The sequence below is a fragment of the Manis javanica genome, chromosome 6, assembly GCF_040802235.1.
Source record: "Manis javanica isolate MJ-LG chromosome 6, MJ_LKY, whole genome shotgun sequence".
NCBI lineage: Eukaryota > Metazoa > Chordata > Mammalia > Pholidota > Manidae > Manis > Manis javanica.
The window spans coordinates 119718763-119738893 of NC_133161.1; the positions used below are offsets into that span (position 1 = coordinate 119718763).

At 40.0% G+C, this 20131-nt stretch overlaps 1 protein-coding gene across 2 annotated transcripts in view; it reads left to right on the forward strand.

Annotated features, from left to right (window-relative positions):
- The window catches only part of CEP126 (centrosomal protein 126), a 156882-nt gene that overhangs the window by 134213 nt on the left and 2538 nt on the right, over positions 1 to 20131 (forward strand). Inside the window, exons 15-16 of one of the 2 annotated variants that reach the window (XR_012132577.1) lie at positions 10956 to 11075; positions 12596 to 12772. The gene's annotated coding sequence lies outside the window, so the exon portion shown is untranslated. The remainder of the gene's footprint in view (positions 1 to 10955; positions 11076 to 12595; positions 12773 to 20131) is intronic. The other variant, XR_012132578.1, reaches the window with a different exon arrangement.

Here is a 20131-nt window from a genome sequence, read left to right on the forward strand (position 1 = left end):
GAAAAAGGTATTTCATGAAAATAGGGAGAAAAAAGCAGGTGTTGCAGTACTTGTTTCAGACAAAATAGATTTCAAAACAAAGAAAATAACAAGAGACAAAGAAGGACATTACATAATGATAAAGGGGTCAGTCCAACAAGAGGGTATAAACATTATAAATATATATGCACCCAATAAAGGAGCACCAACATATGTGAAACAAATACTAATAGAATTAAAGGAGGAAGTAGAATGCAGTGCATTCATTTTAGGAGACTTCAACACACCACTCACTCCAAAGGACAGATTAACCAGATGGGGAATAAGTAAGGACACAGAGGCACTGAACAACACACTAGAACAGGTGGACTTAACAGACATCTACAGAACTCTACAACCAAAAGCAGCAGAATACACATTCTTTTCAAGTATACGTGGAACATTTTCCAGAATAGACCACATACCAGGCCACAAAAAGAGCTTCAGTACATTCAAAAAGAATGAAATTCTACCAACCAACTCTTCAGATTGCAAAGGTATAAAACTAGAAGTAAATTGTACAAAGAAAACAAAAAGGCTCACAAACACATGGAGGCTTGACAACATGCTCCTAAATAATCAATGGATCAATAACCAAATTAAAACAGAGATCAAGCAATATAAGGAGACAAATGAAAACAATAGCACAAAGCCCCAACTTCTGTTGGGTCACAGTGAACACAGTTCTAAGAGGAAAATATATAGCAACCCAGGCCTATTTAAAGCGGGAAGAACAATCCCAAATGAATAGTCTATATTCACAACTATTGAAACTGGAATAAGAAGAACAAATGGGCCCAAAAGTCGGCAGAAGGAGGGACATAATAAAGATCAGAGAAGAAATGAATAACATTGAGAAGAATAAAACAATAGAAAAAATCAATGAAGCCAAGAGCTGGCTCTTTGAGAAAATAAACAAAATAGATAAACTCCTAGCCAGACATATTAAGAAAAAAAGAGAATCTACACACATAAACAGAATCAGAAATGAGAAAGGAGAAATCATGATGGACACCACAGAAATACAAAGAATTATTAGAGAACACTATGAAAATCTATATGCCAATAAACTCGATAACCTAGAAGAAATGTACAACTTCCTAGAAAAATACAACCTTCCAAGACTGACCCAGGAAGAAACAGAAAATCTAAACAGGCCAATTACCAGCAATGAAATTGAATCAGTAATAAAAATCTACCCAAGAACAAAATCCTGGGACCGGATAGATTCACCGCTGAATTTTATTAGACATTTAGAAAACACACAATACCCATTCTCCTTAAAGTTTTCCAAAAAATAGAAGAGGAGGGAATACTTCCAAACTCATTCTATGAAAACAGCATCACTCTAGTACCAAAACCAGACAAAGACGCCACAAAAAAAGAAAACTACAGACCAATATCCCTGATGAACATAGATGCAAAAATACTCAACAAAGTATCAGCAAACTGAATTCAAAAATACACCAAAAGGATCATACACCATGACCTAGTGGGATTCATCTCAGGGATGCAAGGATGATACAACATTCAAAAATCCATCAACATCATCCACCACATAAACAAAAAGAAGGACAAAAACCACATGATCATCTCCATAGATGCTGAAAAAGCATTTGACAAAATTCAACATCTATTCATGATAAAAAACTCTCCAAAAAACAGGTATAGAGGACAAGCAAGTACCCAAGTACCTCAATATAATAAAGGCCCTATATGACAAACCCACAGCCAACACTATACTTAACAGTGAGAAGCTGAAAGCTTTTCCTCTAAGATCAGGAACAAGACAGGTATTTCCACTCTCCCCACTGTTATTCAACATAGTACTGGAGGTCCTAGCCACAGCAATCAGGCAACACAAAGAAATGAAAGGCATCCAGATTGGTAAGGAAGAAGTCAAACTGTCACTGTTTGCAGATGACATGATATTGTACATAACAAAGCCTAAGGACTCCACTCCAAAACTACTAGCATATCTGAATTCAGCAAAGTTGCAGAGTACAAAATTAATACACAGAAATCTGTTGCATTCCTATATACTAATGATGAGCTAGCACAAAGACAAATCAGGAAAACAATTCCATTCATAACTGCATCAAAAATAATAAAATACTTAGGAAGAAACCTAACCAAGGAAGTGAAAGATCTATACTCTGAAAACTACAAGACACTCTTAAGAGAAATTAAAGAGGACACTAATAAATGGATATTCATTCTATGCTCTTGGGTAGGAAGAAATAGTATTGTCAAAATGGCCATCCTGCCTAAAGCAATCTACAGATTCAATACAATCCTTATCAAAATACCAACAGCATTCTTCAACAAACTGGAACAAATAGTTCTAAAATTCATATGGATCTACAAAAGACCCCAAATAACTAAAGCAATCCTGAGAAGGAAAAATAAGACAGGGGGATCTCGCTTCCCAACTTCAAGCTCTACTACAAAGCCACAGTAATCAAGACAGTTTGGTACTGGCACAAGAACAGAGCCACAGACCAGTGAAACAGACTAGAGACTCCAGACATTAACCCAAACATATATGGTCAATTAATATTTGATAAAGGAGCCATGGACATAAAATGGGGAAATGACCATCTCTTCAACAGATGGTGCTGGCAAAACTGGACAGCTACATGTAAGAGAATGAAACTGGGCCATTGTCTAACCCCATACACAAAAGTAAATTCAAAATGGATCAAAGACCTGAATGTAAGTCGTGAAACCATAAAACTCTTAGAAAAAAACATAGTAAAAATCTCTTGGACATAAACATGAGCAACCTCTTCATGAACATATCTCCCAAGGCAAGGGAAACAAAAGCAAAAATGAACAAGTGGGACTATATCAAAATAAAAAGCTTCTGTACAGCAAAGGGCACCATTAATAGAACAAAAAGACATCCTACAGTATGGAAGAATATGACATATCTGATAAGGGGTTGACATCCAAAATGTACAGAGAGCTTACACACGTCAAAAAAATGAAAAGCATATAATCCAATTAAAAAATGGACAGAGGATCTGAACAGACACTTCTCCAAAGAAGAAATTCAGATGGCCAACAGGCACATGAAAAGATGCTCCACATCACTAATCATCAGAGAAATGCAAATTAAAACCACAATGAGCTATCACCTCACACCGGTTAGGATGGCCAATATCCAAAAGACAACAACAACAAATGTTGGTGAGGATGTGGAGAAAGGGGAACACTCCTACACTGCTGGTGGGAATGCAAATTAGTTCGACCACTGTGGAAAGCAGTATGGAGGATCCTCAAAAAACTCAAAATAGAAATATCATTTGACCCAGGAATTCCACTCCTAGGAATTTACCCTAAGAATGCAGGAGCCCAGTTTGAAAAAGACATATGCACCCCTTTGTTTATCACAGCACTACTTACAATAGCCAGTATAGGGGAGCAACCTAAGTGTCCATCAGTAGATGAATGGATAAAGAAGAGGTGGTACATATACACAATGGAATATTATTCAGCCATAAGAAAACATATCGTACCATTTGCAACAACATGGATGGAGCTAGAGGGCATTATGCTCAGTGAAATAAGCCAGGCAGAGAAAGAGAAGTACCAAATGATTTCACTCATCTATGGAGTATAAGAACAAAGCAAAAACTGAAGGAACAAAACAGCAGCAACTCCCAAGAATGGACTAACAGTTATCAAAGGGAAAGGGACTGGGGAGGGTGGGCAGGAAGGGAGGGATAAGGAGGAAAAGGGGGCATTTCGATTAGCACACATAATGAAGTGGGAGGCACAGGGAAGGCAGTATAACACAGAGATGACAAGCAGCGATTCTACAGCATCTTACTACGCTGATGGACAGTGACTCTAATGGGGTAGCCTTTGTTCAGGATTCAAGGCCCATGTGGGTTGGGAAGCTGGGATAAAAGGAGAGATTGTATGATAATTTATGGGAGTCAGAGATAATGCAATTAGCAGGATTCAGAGGTAATAAATGCAGAGTGTGGGTTTCCAGGCAGCAGAGACTGCGAGCTTGAGAAAACACATATAACATATGAGGAAAACTGTCAATTCTCTTAATCCAATCCCATATATAACTCAGGGATGGTTTATACAATCATAATGGCCATTAGCAGTAAGTGTCCACTAGAAAAGGCCATCTCTTCCAAAGCAGAGCCAGGTTTAATGAGCAGCTGGACCAGGATTGTAGTATATTTTAGTCTTTTTCCTTACCTATGTATATGTTTTACAGATAATACGATCATTGTTAAATAGCTTTTCTTAGCTGCTCTTGACTAACAATGTATCAAGAAGCTCTTGCCGTATCATTAGTGTTCTATCAAATGTTTCATTCATTTAACAAATATTTGCTGAGCACATACTATGTGTCAGGTGCTGTCTTTCACACCAAGGATGTGAATATGACAGATTAAGTTCCCAGGCTCAAGGAAATTTCAGTTTCATGGGAGAAAATAAATAAATAATAAACAGAGAATGGAAATACCACTAATAGGTAGTATGCAGAGTTAAAATAGGGTGATGTGATTGGCATCTTAGGCTACTTTCTTGTTGTTGAACTGAGATGAATTTTTTTAAATTGAAGTATAGTTGATGTACAATCTTATATTGGTTTCAAGTACACAGCACAGTGGTTCAGCAGTTAGCCACATTATTAAATCCTCACCCCCACTAGTGCAGTTACTATCTGTCAACATATGAAGATGTTACAGAATCATTGGCTATATTCTCTGTACTGTACTATCATCCCCATGAAAACTTATGCTATGATTGAGAAATTTTTTGCACCTTTACCACCCTCACCTACCCATCCCAAACCTTCCCCTATGGTAAAAACCAGTCACTTCTCAATGTCTACAAGTCCACTGCTATTTTGGTAATTTTGTTTTGTTTTGCTTTAAGATTCCACAAATACGTGAAATCATATGGTATTTGTCTTTTATCTACCTGGCTTATTTCACTTAGCATAATACCCTGTAGGTCCATCCATATTGTTACAAATGCCACAATTTCTTTCCTTTTTATAGCTAAATAATATTCCATTGTGTATCTGTACCATCTGTTCTTTATCCATTCACCTATCAATGGACATTTTGGTTGCTAAGCACCTATCAATGGATGTTTTGGTTGCTAACATAGCATGGCTATTGTAAATAATGTGGCAATAAACATAAGGATGCATATATCTTTTCCAATCAAGGTTTTCATTTTTGTCAGGTAAATTCCTAGAAGTAGGATTACAGGGTCATATGATATTTCTATTTTTAGTTTTTTGAGGAACCTCCATACTGCTTTGCACAGTGGCTGCACCAATTTACATTCCCACCAACAGTGTAGGAGGATTCCCATTTCTCCACATCCTCACCAGCACTTGTTATTTCTTGTTTTTGGATAGTGGCCATTCTAAGTGGTGTGAGGTGATATCTCATTGTGGTTTTGATTTGAATGTCCCTGATGATTAGTGATGTGGAGCATCTTTTCATGTGCCTGTTGGCCATCTGTATTTCTTCTTTGGAAAAACATCTGTTCAGGTCCTCTACCCAATTTTTAATCAGGTTATTATTATATTTTTTGGTGTTGAGGCATATGAGTTCTTTATATGTTTTGGATGGTAACCCCTTATCAGATAAATCATTTATGAATATATTCTCCCATACTGTAGATTGCCTTTTTGTTCTGCTGATGGTGTCCTTTGCTGTACAAATTTTTAATTTGATATAGTTCCACTTGTTCATTTTTTATTTTGTTTCCCTTGCCCAGAGAGATGTGTACAGAAAAAAATTGCTCATGCTAATCTTCAAGAGATTTTTGCCTATGTTTATTCTAAGAGTTTTATCGGTTTAATGTCTTACACTTAGGGTTTTAATCTATTTCTAGTTTATTTTTGTGTACTGAGTTAGACAGCAATCCAGTTTCATTCCCTTGCATGTAGTTGTCCAACTTTTCCAAAATCAGTTATTGAAGAGACTGTCTTTTCCCCATTGTATACTTAGGGCTCCCTTATGGTATATTAATTGACCAGATATGCATGGGTTTATATCTCAGCTCTCTATTCTGTTTCACTGATCTATGGATCTGCTCTTGTGCCAGTACCATACTGTTTTGTACAGTAGCTTTGTAGTATAGCTTGAAGTCAGGGAGTGTAATACCCCTGCTTTGTTCTTCTTTCTCAGAATTGCTTTTGCTATTGAGGGTCTTTTGTGGTTCCATATGAATTTGAGGATTATTTGCTCTAGTTCATTGAAAGATGCCATTGATACTTTCACAGAGATTGCATTGAATTCAAAAATTGCTTTGGGTAGGATGTCCATTTTGACAATATTAATTCTTCCTATCCATGAGCATGGGATGTATTTCCATTTATTGGTGTCCTCTTTAATTTCTCTCATGAGCGTCTTATAGTTTTCAGGGTATAGGTCTTCCACCACCTCCTTGCTTAGGTTTATTACTGGGTATTTTGTTGGTTTTGATGCAATTGTAAATGGAGTTGTTTTCCTGATTTCTCTTTCTGCTAGTTTATCATTAGTATATAGAAATGTCACAGATTTCTGTGTATTAATTTTGTATCCTGCAACTTTGCTGAATCCAGTTATTAGTCCTAATAGTTTTTTGGTGGAATCTGTAGGGTTTTCTGTAATAGTATCGTGTCATGTGCAAATAGTGACGGTTTTACTTCTTCCTTACCAATTTGGATGCCTTTTATCTCTTTGTGTTATCTGATTGCTATGGCTAGGACCCCCAGTACTATGTTCAATAAAAGTGGTGGGAGTCAAAATCCTTGTCTTGTTCCCGATCTTAGTGGAAAAGCTTTCAACTTTTGCTATTAAGTCTGATGTCGTCTAGTTTGTCATATATGGCCTTTATTATACTGAGGTATGTACCCTCTATACCCATTTTGCTAACAGTTTTTATCATGAACGGATGTTGAATTTTATCAAATGCTTTTTCAATATCTATTGAGATAATCTTGTGATTTTTGTCCGTTTTGTTGATGAGATGTATGATATTGATTGACTTATGAATATTGTACCATCCTTGCATCCCTAGAATAAATCCCGCTTTTCATAATGGATGACCCTTTTGATGTATTTTTTAACTCGCTTTGCTAATGTTTTGTTGAGGATTTTTGCATCAATATTTATCAGAGATATTGGTCTATAATTTTTTTTGTATTTTGTCTGGGTTTGATATTACAGTAAAGCTGGTCTCATAGGATGAATTTGGGAGTGATTTCACCTCTTCTACTTTTTGCAATACTTTAAGAAGGATGGATATTAGCTCTTCTTCAAGTGTTAGGTATAATTCAGCTGTGAAGCCATCTGATCTAGGACATTGTTAGGAGTTTTTGATTACCAATTCAATTTCATTACTGGTAATTGGTCTGTTCAGATTTTCTGCTTCTTCCTTTGTCAGTCTTGAAAGGTCGTACTTTTGTAGGAATTTTTCCATTTTTTCTATGCTGTACAATTTATTGGCATATAATTTTTCATAGAATTCTCTAATAATTCTTTTTTGTATGGTGTAATTTTTAACTATTCCTTTTCCATTTCTGATTTTGTTTGTGCCCTCTCTTTTTTTCTCAATAAGTTTTGCTAGAGGGTTGTCTATTTTATTTATCTTATCAAAGAACCAGCTCTTGGCTTCATTGATTTTTTCTGTTTTAATCTCTATTTATTTCTGCTCTGATCTTTACTATGTCCTTCTTTCTACTATCTTTGGGTTTCATTTGTTCCTATCTTTCTAGTTCCTTTATTTGTGAGTTTAGACTGTTTCTTTGGGATTGTTCTTGTTTCTTGGGGCAGGCCTGCATTGATTGCCCTGTACTTCCCTCTTAGAACTGCTTTTGCAAGGTACCACATATTTTGAACTGCTGTATTTTTTTTTCACTTATCTGGTGTATTGCTTGATTTCTTCTTTGATTTGTTCATTGACCCATTGATTATTTAGAAGCATGTTGTTTAGCCTCCATATGTTTGTGAGGTTTTTGTTTTCTTCATGTATTTCATTTCTTATTTCATAACATTGTAATCTGAAAAGATGATTGATACAATTTCTTCTTTTTTTATTTATTGAGGCTCTTTTTGTGTCCTAATATGTGATCTATTCTGGGAACCATTCCATGTGCACTTGAGAAAAATGTGTATCCTACTGTTTTTTGGTGGCATGTTCTGTATATATGTTAAGTCTGTATGATCCAGTGTATTATTCAGTGCCTCTGATTCCTTATTTATTTTCTGTCTGGTTGAGTCTATTGGTGTGAGTGGGGTGTTAAAGTCCCCTAATATGATTGAGCTGCAGTCTATTTCTTCCTTTAGTTATAAGAGTATTTGCTTTACATATTTAGGTGCTCCTATGTTGGATGCCTAGATGTTTATAATTGTTATATTCTCTTGTTGTACTCTTCTCTTTATCATTATGTAATGCCTTTCTTTGTCTCTTGTTACTTTCTTTGTTTTGAACTCTATTTTTTCTGATACAAGTGCTTCACCTCCGGCTTTTTTCTCCCTATTATTTGCATGAAATATATTTTCCCATCCCTTCACTTTTAGTCTATGTATGTCTTTAGGTCTGAAATGAGTCTCTTGTAGGCAGCATATAAATGGTCATGTTTCTTTATCCATTCTGCCACCCTATGTCTTTTGATTGGTCCATTCAGTCCATTTACATTTACAGTAGTTATTGATAGGTATGTACTTTTTGCCGTTTTATTTTTCTGGTTGTTTTTGTAGTTCCTCTCTATTCCTTTCTTCATCTCTTATATTCTTCTCTTGCTATTTGATGGTTTTCTTTAGTGTTGTGATTGAATTTCTTTTTTTTTTAATTTTTGTGGATCTGTTATAGGCTTTAGGATTGTGGTTACCATAAGGTTCTTAGAGCTTCCTAAATATTTAACAGTCTATATTTGGTTGCTCTTTTTTGAACACAGCTTAAAATTACATCATTTTTATTCTTCTTCCTCCTCTACACTTTGTGTACTAGTGTCATAATCTGCATTTTTTGTGTATCCCTTGACTTATTTTGTGTATAGTTGATTTTACTGCTTTCACATTTTATTTATTTATAGTTTTAGCTTCATACTTGCTTAGTAAATAATTGGTCTACTACCTTTACTGTGAGCTTATTTTCACTGATGAAAATATTTAGGCTTAAGAACATTTCCACCTACAGAAGTTCCTTTAACATACCTTATAAGGCTGGTTTAGTAGTGGTGAATTCTTTTCACTTTCATTTATCTGGGAGATTTAATCTTTCCAATTCTGAATGACAACCTTGCTGGGCATGGATTCTTGTTTGAAGGTTCTTCTGTTCCAATACATTAAATATATCATGCTGCTTCTTTCTGGGCTGTAAATTTTCTGCTGAGAAATCTGCTAACAGCTTGATGGGATTACCCTTATAAGTGATTTTTTGCCTCCCTATAGCTGTTTTCAATACTCTCTCTTTAATCCTTACTCTTTGTCATTTTGATTATTATATGTCTTGGTGTCATCTTCCTGGGGCTCCTTTTGTTAAGGACCCTCTGTGCTTGAAGGACATGCATGTGTCTATGGTTACTTTTGGTTGAATGGTCAGCAAAGGTATTGCTGAAGAGTTCTTAAATTGAGATCAAATAACAAGAGACAGCCGTGCAGTGAGGAAGCTCACAATATTCCAGACAAATAGAAAGCTAATGCAAGTGCTTATGGCAAAAATAAACTCACCCCATGAAAGAAACAGCAAGAAGTCTAGGGTGCCTGAGCACACTGGGAAAGAGAGATGAGGTCAGCAGAGATCAGGAAGGCCTGGGTTCTCCAGGAGAGGAGAGAGGAGTGTGGAGTTCTATTCCAAATGTGAAAGGAAGCCATTGGAGGCTATTTTATATAAAAGTGTGTGTGTGTGTGTGTGTGTGTGTGTGTGTGTGTGTGTGTGTGTGTATGTATCAGCTTTATGGAGGTATAATTTACATACAATAAAACTCCCCCAATTTTAATTTGATTAATTTTAACAATTTATACAGTTGTATAATCAAAAACCACGATTTATGATGTAAAACATTTTCAGCACTGTAAAAAGTTTCTTCCTGCCTCTTTGTAGTCAATCCCCTTTCTCCTAATATCCACTGATCTGCTGTCACTAGACTTTCAACTTTTCTGGAATGTCATACCAATGGAATCATATAGTCAAGACAACTACATAATTTGCAGGGCCCAGTGCAAAATAAAAATGTGGGGCCTCTTGTTTAAACATTAAGAATTTCAAGGCCACAAAAGCAGAGTGTTCAACCAGGTGCATGGCTCTTCCAAGCATGAGGCCATGTGTGACCACACAGGTTGCATACCCATGAAGCCATTCCTACATTCAAGTATGTAGTTTTCATGTATCTGGCTTCTTTTACATAGCACATAGATTCATTGATGCTGTTGCATGGATCTGAAGTTTGTCCTTTTTTATGGCTAAGTAGTAGGCATTGTAAAAATGTACCATAGTTTGTTTATCCATCAATGAGTGGACATTAGTGTTGTTCACAGTTTGGAGCTCTTTCAAGCAAAACTGCTATGAACAATCAAATGCAAGTCTTTGTGTGATATCTTTTCTAAAGAAGAAATTTTTAATTTTGGTGAAGTTCAACTTACCAACTTTTTTCATTTACAGCTCAACACTTTTTGTGTCCTATGTAAGAAATCTTTACCTAGCCCAGAGTAATAAGATTTTCACCTATGTTTTCTTTCATAAGTTTTATAATGTTAAGTTTACATTTAGGTCTATGCTCCATTTTGAGTTAGTTTTGTATATGATGTGAAATATGATTCAAAGTGGTTTGGGTTTTTGGAGGTTTTTGTTTTTTTTGTATATGAATATTCAATTGTTCTAGCTCTATTTGTTGAAAAGGGCATCCTTTCTCCCCTGAATTGCCTATACACACTTACATTTAGCTTTATGATCCATTAAAGGGCTTTAACCAGAGGAGTGACAAGATCTTTTAACAAGACTATGCAGCTGCTATGAAGAGAAAGGATCATAATGAAGCAAAAGTTGAAGCAGAAAGATCAGTTAGAAGATTTATAGTGCAGGTAAGAAATGACGGAAAGCTTGGACTGATTTTGAGCAGAGGAATGACAAGATCTTATTATGGTTTAATTGGCATTTCCCTAATATCTAATGATGTTGAGCATTTCTCATGTGCTTATTTGCCATCCATTTATCATCTTTGGTAAAGTGTCTATTCAAATCATTGATCTGTTTTGTTTTTATATTTAGTTCTATGATCCATTGGTGGGTTTTAAGCAGAGGCATGACAAGATCTTTTAGGAAGATCATGCAGTTGCTATGAGGATGGATTATAATGAAGCAAAAGTAGAATCACAGAGATCAATTAAGAGACTATTTATAGTCCAGGTGAGAGATAATGCAGGCTTGTATTAAAGTGGGAATGAGAGAGAGGAAGAGAAATACACAGTTTTGGAATATGTTGTAGGAGCTGACAGAAGTTGCCAGTAGATTAGCTGTAGAAGATAAGGAAAAGATGATAATTTAAAGAAATTCTTACAATTTAGGGCTTAAACTAGGTGGGGCTTAAAAAAAAGGTGGAGAGGCTGCTGACTAGGATGGAAAAGACTAGAAAGTGGTGAAAGACACAGGAGTGGGAGGTGCCCTGCTGTGGCTACAGTAAATGTGGGTGCTTTTAAACATCATGTAAGATGTTAAGGAGGAATTTGGAGATACACGTCTGGAATTTCAGAGAGAGGTTGGAGCCAGGTATTTTCATTGGCATGTAGATGGCATTTAAAACTAAGATAACTGTTTTAGATGAAATTTCTGTGTCCCCCTCCAAAATATGTTGAAGTCCAACCCCCAATGTGATTATTTCTGGAGATGGAGAATTTAAGGGTGTAATTAAGGCTAAATGAGGTCATAAAGGTGAGGCTCTAATTCAGAAGGACTGGTGTCCTTATAAAGAGAGGAAGAGACACCAGAAGCAAACTGCTAAAAGGTCAAGCAAAAGAATAAAGAAGAAAAGATAAGATTTAGAAACATTGGATGTCACTAGTGATCTTGACAATAGCAGTCTTAGTGAACTGATGCAGACAGAAGTTTGACTGGAGCAGACAAAGGAGAAAATATGAAGTCAAGACAGTGTGATTCTGGGGGGAAAATCCCAGGGCAAAATACCTTTGAAACTCAAATCAGCCAAAGGAAGAAATAAAGTGGGAGAAACCCACTTATTTCTTACAACAGGTGTCCACTTCTGCTCTCTCATGCTTCTCTGCTTCTCGTGACCCAGCTGCAGAAGAAGGGACCCCACCCAACTTCTCCAGTTGATAAGCCCTCACTCCCCCTTGTAATCAATTACCTACTGAGATGGAGATGGACTACTTCTCTCCACCCCTTGGAAACACCTATTGATATGGAGATGCACTAAGGCCAGGCGAGAGATTCTGGAAATATTGCAATTTTACCCACTGACAGTGACTGCAGATAGACAAGTCTTCAAGATGTTTTGCTTGAAGAGGAGCTAAGAAATGGAGTGATAGACAGAAGGGGATATGAAATCGAAAGAATTTTCTATGGATTTGTTATTATTTGTTTTTAGGATGGGAGATAATAGTACTTGTTTGTATCAATGATCAAGTACAGGAAACAAGATCAAGTAAAGAGAAAGAGCTAATGCACGACAGAGGGAAATAAATGAAGGAGTTAAGCCCTTGAGGAAACAGAAAGGATGGAATCCGAGTGAACCTTCTGATGTTTTGATGGGAGATGAGGCAAGGTACTTCAAGTAGTTTAACAGAATTCATGCTGTGAAAATGAGGGGATTCTTGGATTGCTTCTACTTTTCTCATTCAGATACGAAGGATGGTCATCAGGTAAGGTAGATATGGGAATGTAGAATTTAGAGTTTATAGGAAAGGTGTGGAATAGTTGTTCTGGAAAGTAGGAAAGTGAACATACTAGAGAAATCTCATTGGATTTCCCAGAAAAAAATAAAAAAATAAAAAAACCTGTCTCATAGGAGAGTCCAGGGAGAAAAGTCTTCCCTAGAAGGCTTCCAGCTGACTTAGCTTCTGTTTCAACAGCCTAAATGGACCTCAGATTTGCCTCTAAAACAGGGGCTAGAACTGTATTGAGAACACTGGACCTCTACCCAATCTGAAAACATAACTGTCATTCTGTTAGCAAGGAAGAAAGCTAGTTTGTAGCTTCATGAGAGGCTACCAGCAGGATCTGCCAAGTATACTTTGCCAAGTTGATAGGTGAAGAAAAAGGATATCATTGTTTTCATTTATATTTATTTCTTTGCTTATTAGAAATGTTGGGGGGTTACATTTTTTTTCATTTTGGTTATTAATTTTTTCTTTTATGAATTGGTTTTTCATATACTTTACCGAATTTTCTACTTTTAAGTTGATCTTTATGAGCCTTCTATATATTCAAGACAGCAATCCTTAATTTCTTATTTATTTTCAAAATATAATTTCCAGTTATCATTTGGGTTTCTTTTTCAGTTGTTTTAACATGCAGATGTTTCTAATTTTTCATCAAAATCTGTCAATCTTTTTCTTTCTTTCTTGAGTATCATGTTTCAAGAGTGCCCTTAGGCAACTCCTGAGGTCTCATGCTTTGAAGGAAACCCCAAGATTTTATAAATATTTATATATTTTTAATAGTAATTTTATGGTTTCCTTCTGTGTATGTCTTTACTTGGCCTGGAAATTTTTATACTGTGAGTTAGGAACTTTTTCCCCACATATTTAGCCATTTGCCTCAATGCAGTAGTGATCATACTAGTCCTTTGATTAAATATTACCAGTATTTCCCTACCCTCCTAACCTCACCTCCAAAATAATGTCCAGATTTCCTGTCCTGACATTCAAAGCACTCAATGGCTTGGCCCTATTTTCTTTCATACCTGTCGCGTGCCCTGTCCTCGCCGGCAAGAACAGCATGCAACAACAGCAGGATTCTTCTGCAGAAAGCTTTATTCTTCAGCTCTTTGTGAAACAAATGAGTTGGGCAGGACCCAGAGGGGAAGGAGAGGCTTGCTTATATAGTTCTCATGCTCTGACCTGGTTGGTGCGGCTCCATATGCCTTATTAGCATAACCATTTGGTGGGTCTCATTGGTCCTTATGCCAAGGCGCAATTAGCATGTAGTTTAGTGGTGTGGGATGATTTGTCATTAGGAAGTTCGGGGCCTTCCGGCTGCCCTGCATTGGGCGCTATTTTCTGAGTGCGGCTGCCAACATCTCCCCCTTTTTTGTCTAACAGAAGCTCAAGGCGGAACTTGCCAGCAGAGGCGGAGACAGAGGCCTGACCTCCATCATACTTCCTGATGCCCCCTTTTTGGAGAGGGGTTCTGGGCATCTACCCCTATGCAGTCAGGCATGCCTCTCAGAGGGGTCCAAGACCTCTTGCAGTGCTTTGCCTCGCATCCTCTGGCTGGCGTTGGGACCGCTTGGTACAAAGGGTTTGGACCCTTTTTCTCAACCCTCTTGCACCATGAGCTTCTTAAAGAAAGCTGTGATTAAGCATTGAGGTACTCGGGCCTGGTGCAGTGCCACATGGGCTCAGGGTGCAAGAGCTACCTCAAGCTAAAGCCGAGCTTCCTTCTTAAGCATGTTGAGCCACACTTGGGGAGAGGCGCCAACGTCTATCGCCATTAGGGCTTGAGCAAGGATCACCTTGTCCTGCTTATGTTGGTTGCGGAGTCTGCATAACAATCAGAGTAAGAGCATGAGACCTCCAAGCAGGAACACGCCCATCCCAGCCATGCCCGCCCACTCCTTGACGTGGGAGAGAGCTCTGAGGAACCAGGAAGAGAGTCCTTCCGCTACGGAGATATCTAGACGGGTGGAGTTGATGTGGATAATTTCTCGCCACAGCTCTTCTAGTGTCCCATCGAAGTCTTGGGACCAGTTTCCTGAAAGATACTGGGACAGGTCTCGTGACAGATTAGCTGCCCATGTAAAATTTTTATATTGAATGCTAGTGATGCAGAGGGCACGATATTTCCGCTCACATCCCAATTGGGCCATTTGCCAGAGCACCTCTATTTGTTCCTCCACGAGATCTATGCGTTGATTGAGGATCATTATTCCTCCTTTCAGTTTGCCATCAAGTGTGGACTGTTGGTCCAGGGCAGAAGCTACTGAGGCTGCAAGGTTATTGAGCTCTGTAGCCGATTTGATGGAGGTGTCTAAAGCTATACCAGCGGCGGTGGCTGCGACCGCGGTCGCGGAGATCAGGAGCACTATGGCGGCTGTAACACCGAAATCGCGCCTTTCTCGAAACAGAGTCATGGTGTTAGGGGTGTCTACGGGAACAGGGACCCAACGGGGGATGCGGACTACCAAAGCATTGGTAAAGTTACGCGCATCCCAACACTGAGACAGAAAGCAGGTTTCATTGGAGCAGGAGTCAAAGCTACTATTGGATAAGATAAACAGAAATGGGGGGTATACGCATACTGGAGAAGGTGGAAAAAGGGAATTAGGTGACTCTGGACCTGATTTTGCTGAACACGTGTAGTTCTCGTTGTTATGGGTCATGATCATGTTCCAGTGTGCGCGCATGTGGTTATTCTCGCACCAAAAGGTGATATTTTTTACACCGATTCCCCCACCCTGGAGGGCGGAAAAGGGGGAGAGGTCGGTACACGAGCCATTGACTCCACACAGCATCCATTTATGGAAGGGGTTCATGCTCAGCTGCTGACGAAACTCGCCTTCGAGCACCTTTACTGGCCACCAAGCCTCATTGGCTGGCCGTCCCTCCATATCTGGGGAGATGGTAAACTCCTGCCTCTCAGTTGCCCACGTTACTACAGTTGACTGACAGTCAGTCCAGGGCCACAGCTCTCCCTCATAGTCGCCCACACAATGGGAGGCATATTTGGGTTGACGAGGCCTGTCGGTGGAATTGTTCCTGGGAGAGTGTACAAATGTGCCATTGATCCAGAGAACCATCTGGTGGATAGTCATGTTCTTATAGGGCGGGCTCCCTTCCTTATTAGGCCCTTCAAATTTAGCTGACATAACAGGGAGGCTACTGGCCTCTAGAATTATGTCACTGAACCATCCGTATTTCCTCCGTTTCAGGGAGATACAGCCAGCTAGATTCTGAGTGGTGAAGCATAATGACCCATTAGTTACGAAGGATCGGTTTTCTCCCAGGGGAGCTACTAGGGTGTCTTTAACTAAGTAGGGCAAGTTCATACTAGCATTGGTAGTGAAAAAGCGCGGAAAAACGGCTGCATTGAAACGGACAGGCATAGGCTTAGGAAAGGCAGACAGGATTCCCCATCTCAATACTCCCTGAGTCAGGGTCTCCAGTGTCAGGAGCAGGGTCAGGAGGTATAGCGAAGTCATCTCCTTTGTTTAGGACTTTCCTCGTTAGGCGCTCCGGGATCCAGAAGGGATTTTCTTCACCCTGGGGGAAAACACACACAGCTCCCCTGGATCTGATTATGATTGGATCCGGGCCCTTCCATTGGTTAGATAACACGTCCTTCCATTTTACTAGTTCTTGTGGGTCTTTTGGCCACTGATTATGGCGATCCGCTGCTGTATGGCCTTGAGCATCCAGATTCAAAAAATTTATAGTGAAAAGTGCTAGGGCTATGGCAGTTTTTGGTGTGGGGGGTATATCTTCAATTCCCCCTTTTTGTTTAAGTAAATAGGATTTGAGCGTGCGGTTCGCGCGTTCCACAATCCCTTGACCCTGTGGGTTGTAGGGAAGGCCAGTGATATGTTTTATCCCCATGTGATGACAAAATTGAGCAAATTTTGTAGAGGTATAGGCTGGGCCATTGTCTGTTTTCAGAATCTGTGGTAACCCCCATGCGCTCCAAGCCTCAAGGCAGTGCTGGATGACATGGGAAGCTTTCTCTCCTGACAATGGGGAGGCAAAGATGACTCCTGAACAAGTATCCACGGATACATGTACATATTTCAGTTTCCCAAAAGACGAAATATGCGTCACATCTATTTGCCAAACTTGTAAAGGCCTAATACGTCTGGGGTTGATCCCAACATGAGGTGTGGGAAGGAAGCTGCAGCAATGTTGGCAGCTAAGGACAATGTTCCTAGCTTCGGCCCTGGTTATGCTAAACCGCTTGCGCAGTGTTTCGGCAGTGACATGAAATTGTGTATGGAATTTTGAAGCTGTGGTGATAGGGTCTAGCAGGGGAAAAGCTATATTTCTGGTTGCGAGGTCTGCCAGGTGGTTGCCTTGGGTCATAGGCCCGGGAAGGCCTGAATGTGCTCTGATATGAGTTATATACAAAGGAGATTGCCTATGAAGTAGTGCTGATTGTATCTGTTTGAACAAAGTGGCTACTGGGCTGGACGCTTTGATTAGCCCGGCCACTTCTAGAGATTTGACTGCATTAACTACATAACAGGAGTCAGACACAATATTTAAAGGTTCAGGAAAGATTTGTAGGACCTCTAAGACTATGCGACATTCCACTATTTGTGGAGTGTCAGGCGTGTAGCCTTTTGTCACAACTTTGCCATCATGGACATAGGCACCTGTGCCTGTCTTAGACCCGTCCGTGTAAACTGTTTTTCCATGAGGCAGCGGGGTTAGGCTAGTGACCCGAGGAAATACTAGGAGATGATTTTTGGCAAAGTTGATGAGGGGATGTTTAGGGAAATGATTATCAAAGGTTCCTGAGAAACTGTAAGCAAGTATGGCCCAATCATCGTTCATAGCACATAATACTTGTATCTGTTCTACGCTGTAAGGGGTTATAATTTTAGCTGGAGCCTCTCCGAAATGTGTCATGGAGGTTTTTACTCCTCTCAAAGCAAGTTTGGCCACGGCTGCCGGATAGTACTCTATTGTCCTAGCCTGAGAGGCTTGGGGATGGATCCAGATCAGTGGGCCGTGCTGCCATAAAACTGCTGTTGGCAGCTCCGGGGTGGGAAGCACACACAACTCAAAGGGTTCATTCGATTGCACTCTATTTAATTGTGCTGTCATCAAAGCCTGTTCTACTTTGCGAATGGCTTGTAATGCCTCAGGTGTGAGGGAGCGCGGTGACGTTAGTTGTGGGTCTCCTTCTAGGGTTTTAAATAGTGGAGTCAATTCAGTGGTGGGTATCTTTAAGTATGGGCGCAACCAATTAATATCCCCTAGGAGTTTTTGGAAGTCATTCAAATTTCGCAATTGATTATGTCTTATCTCAAGCTTTTGGGGGCAAATTACATCTGTGTAAATGGTTGCTCCTAGGAATTTGCTAACACTAGATTTTTGGACCTTCTCGCTTGCTATATTCAGTCTCCAATTTTCTAGGGATTTAGTGAGATCTATATATGCTTCTTCTATTTCCGCTGGTTGTGGGGAGCAAAGAAGGATGTCATCCATGTAATGGATGATCTTTAGCGTGGGATAGGTCTTACGAATTGGGTCTAACGCTCGTTGAACATACAGTTGACATATGGTGGGGCTATTTGCCATTCCTTGAGGGAGGACCTTCCACTGAAATCTGGCATCGGGTTGTTCATGGTTAATAGCTGGCAAAGTAAAAGCAAATCTTTCCCTGTCCTTGGAGCTTAGAGGTATAGAAAAGAAACAATTTTTAATATCTATTATGAGCACTTTCCATTCTTTGGGTAAGGCAGAGAGGAGTGGCAGTCCCCATTGTACGGGTCCAAGCATTCTCATTTGAGCATTTACTGCTCTCAGATCATGAAGCAACCTCCATGATCCTGACTTTTTCCTGATTACAAATATGGGTGTGTTCCATGGGGACACAGAGGGTTCTAGGTGTCCCACTTGGAGCTGCTCTTGCACTAAGCAATGAGCTGCTTCTAATTTTTCAGAGGATAGGGGCCACTGAGGAACCCATACGGCCTCCTCTGTGAGCCAAGGTATGGGCATGGCATCTTCAATGGCCCCTATGAAAAACCCAGGCCGTGACGGTCATTCTTTACTTTGGGCAGGATGGGCTCTATGTGTCCCTGTTGGTGTTTCCCCAGCCCCTTGCCAGGGATGTATCCCATGTCCATCATCATGCCTTGGGCGGGGGTGGAGTATTCATTAATGAGTTTGAGGCCTAAGTCTCTCATGACATCCCTCCCCCATAAATTGACCGGTAGAGGGAGTACATAAGGGGTGACTGTACCCTCTTGTCCTTCAGGGGCTCGCCATTTCAATGGTTTGGCACTAATTGAAGGGCTTGACTCATATCCTAAACCTTGTAATGAATGTGAGGATTGGGTCACAGGCCACTTGGAGGGCCACCAGGTTGCAGAGATAATACTTTTATCTGCTCCAGTGTCTAGGATTCCCTCAAAGCTCTTTCCCTCTATTTGAAGAGTTAATTTTGGTCTGTCTGCTAAATCTAATACTATGAAGGCTGAATCCCAGTCAGAGGAGCCGAAGCCCCTTTCTCCCCTCTCCGTGTTGGTAGCAGGATAATTGGCGTGGAGACTAGGTAAAACTAAGAGCTGGGCTATGCGGTCTCCCGGGGATATAGGATAGATTCCTCTGGGAGCCGAACACATGATTTTTACCTGTCCTTCATAATCTTGATCTATAACTCCGGGATGAACTACCAGGCCTTTCAATGCAGCAGAAGAGCGCCCTAGGAGTAACCCAATGGTATTTGGTGGTAGGGGGCCTTTAAAGTCTGAAGGGATAGGCTGAACTCCCATCTGTGGAGTCAACACTATTCTGGTGGTGGCACGGATGTCCAATCCCGTGGAACTTGAAGTGGCTCTCCTTGGGGGGCCTGGTTGTTCCCGAATGACACTTGCGTGCTGGTTGCCCCATATATTTGCGGGCCCTGGTGACGGGGGCCCCTCTGGGCGTTTTTTGGCAGTTCTAAGGGTTTCCCTTCTATATCTTTAATAGACCGGCACTCATTGGCCCAATGCCTGCCTTTCTTACACTTAGGGCACAACCCAGGGGTCTTTTGGGTTGTTTGTTCTGAAGCTGGGCTCCTACACTCTCTCTTTATATGTCCTAATTTCCCACATTGAAAGCATTTGATACTTCTGTTAGTGATCCTGGCTTGTTTGTGGCTCTGTAATATGGCCGCGGCTAGGCCCGCATTGGTGAGTGGCCCTCCTATTTCTCTACAGTCTTTCAACCAGGCATGTATCCCTTTTTGTTTCCAGGGT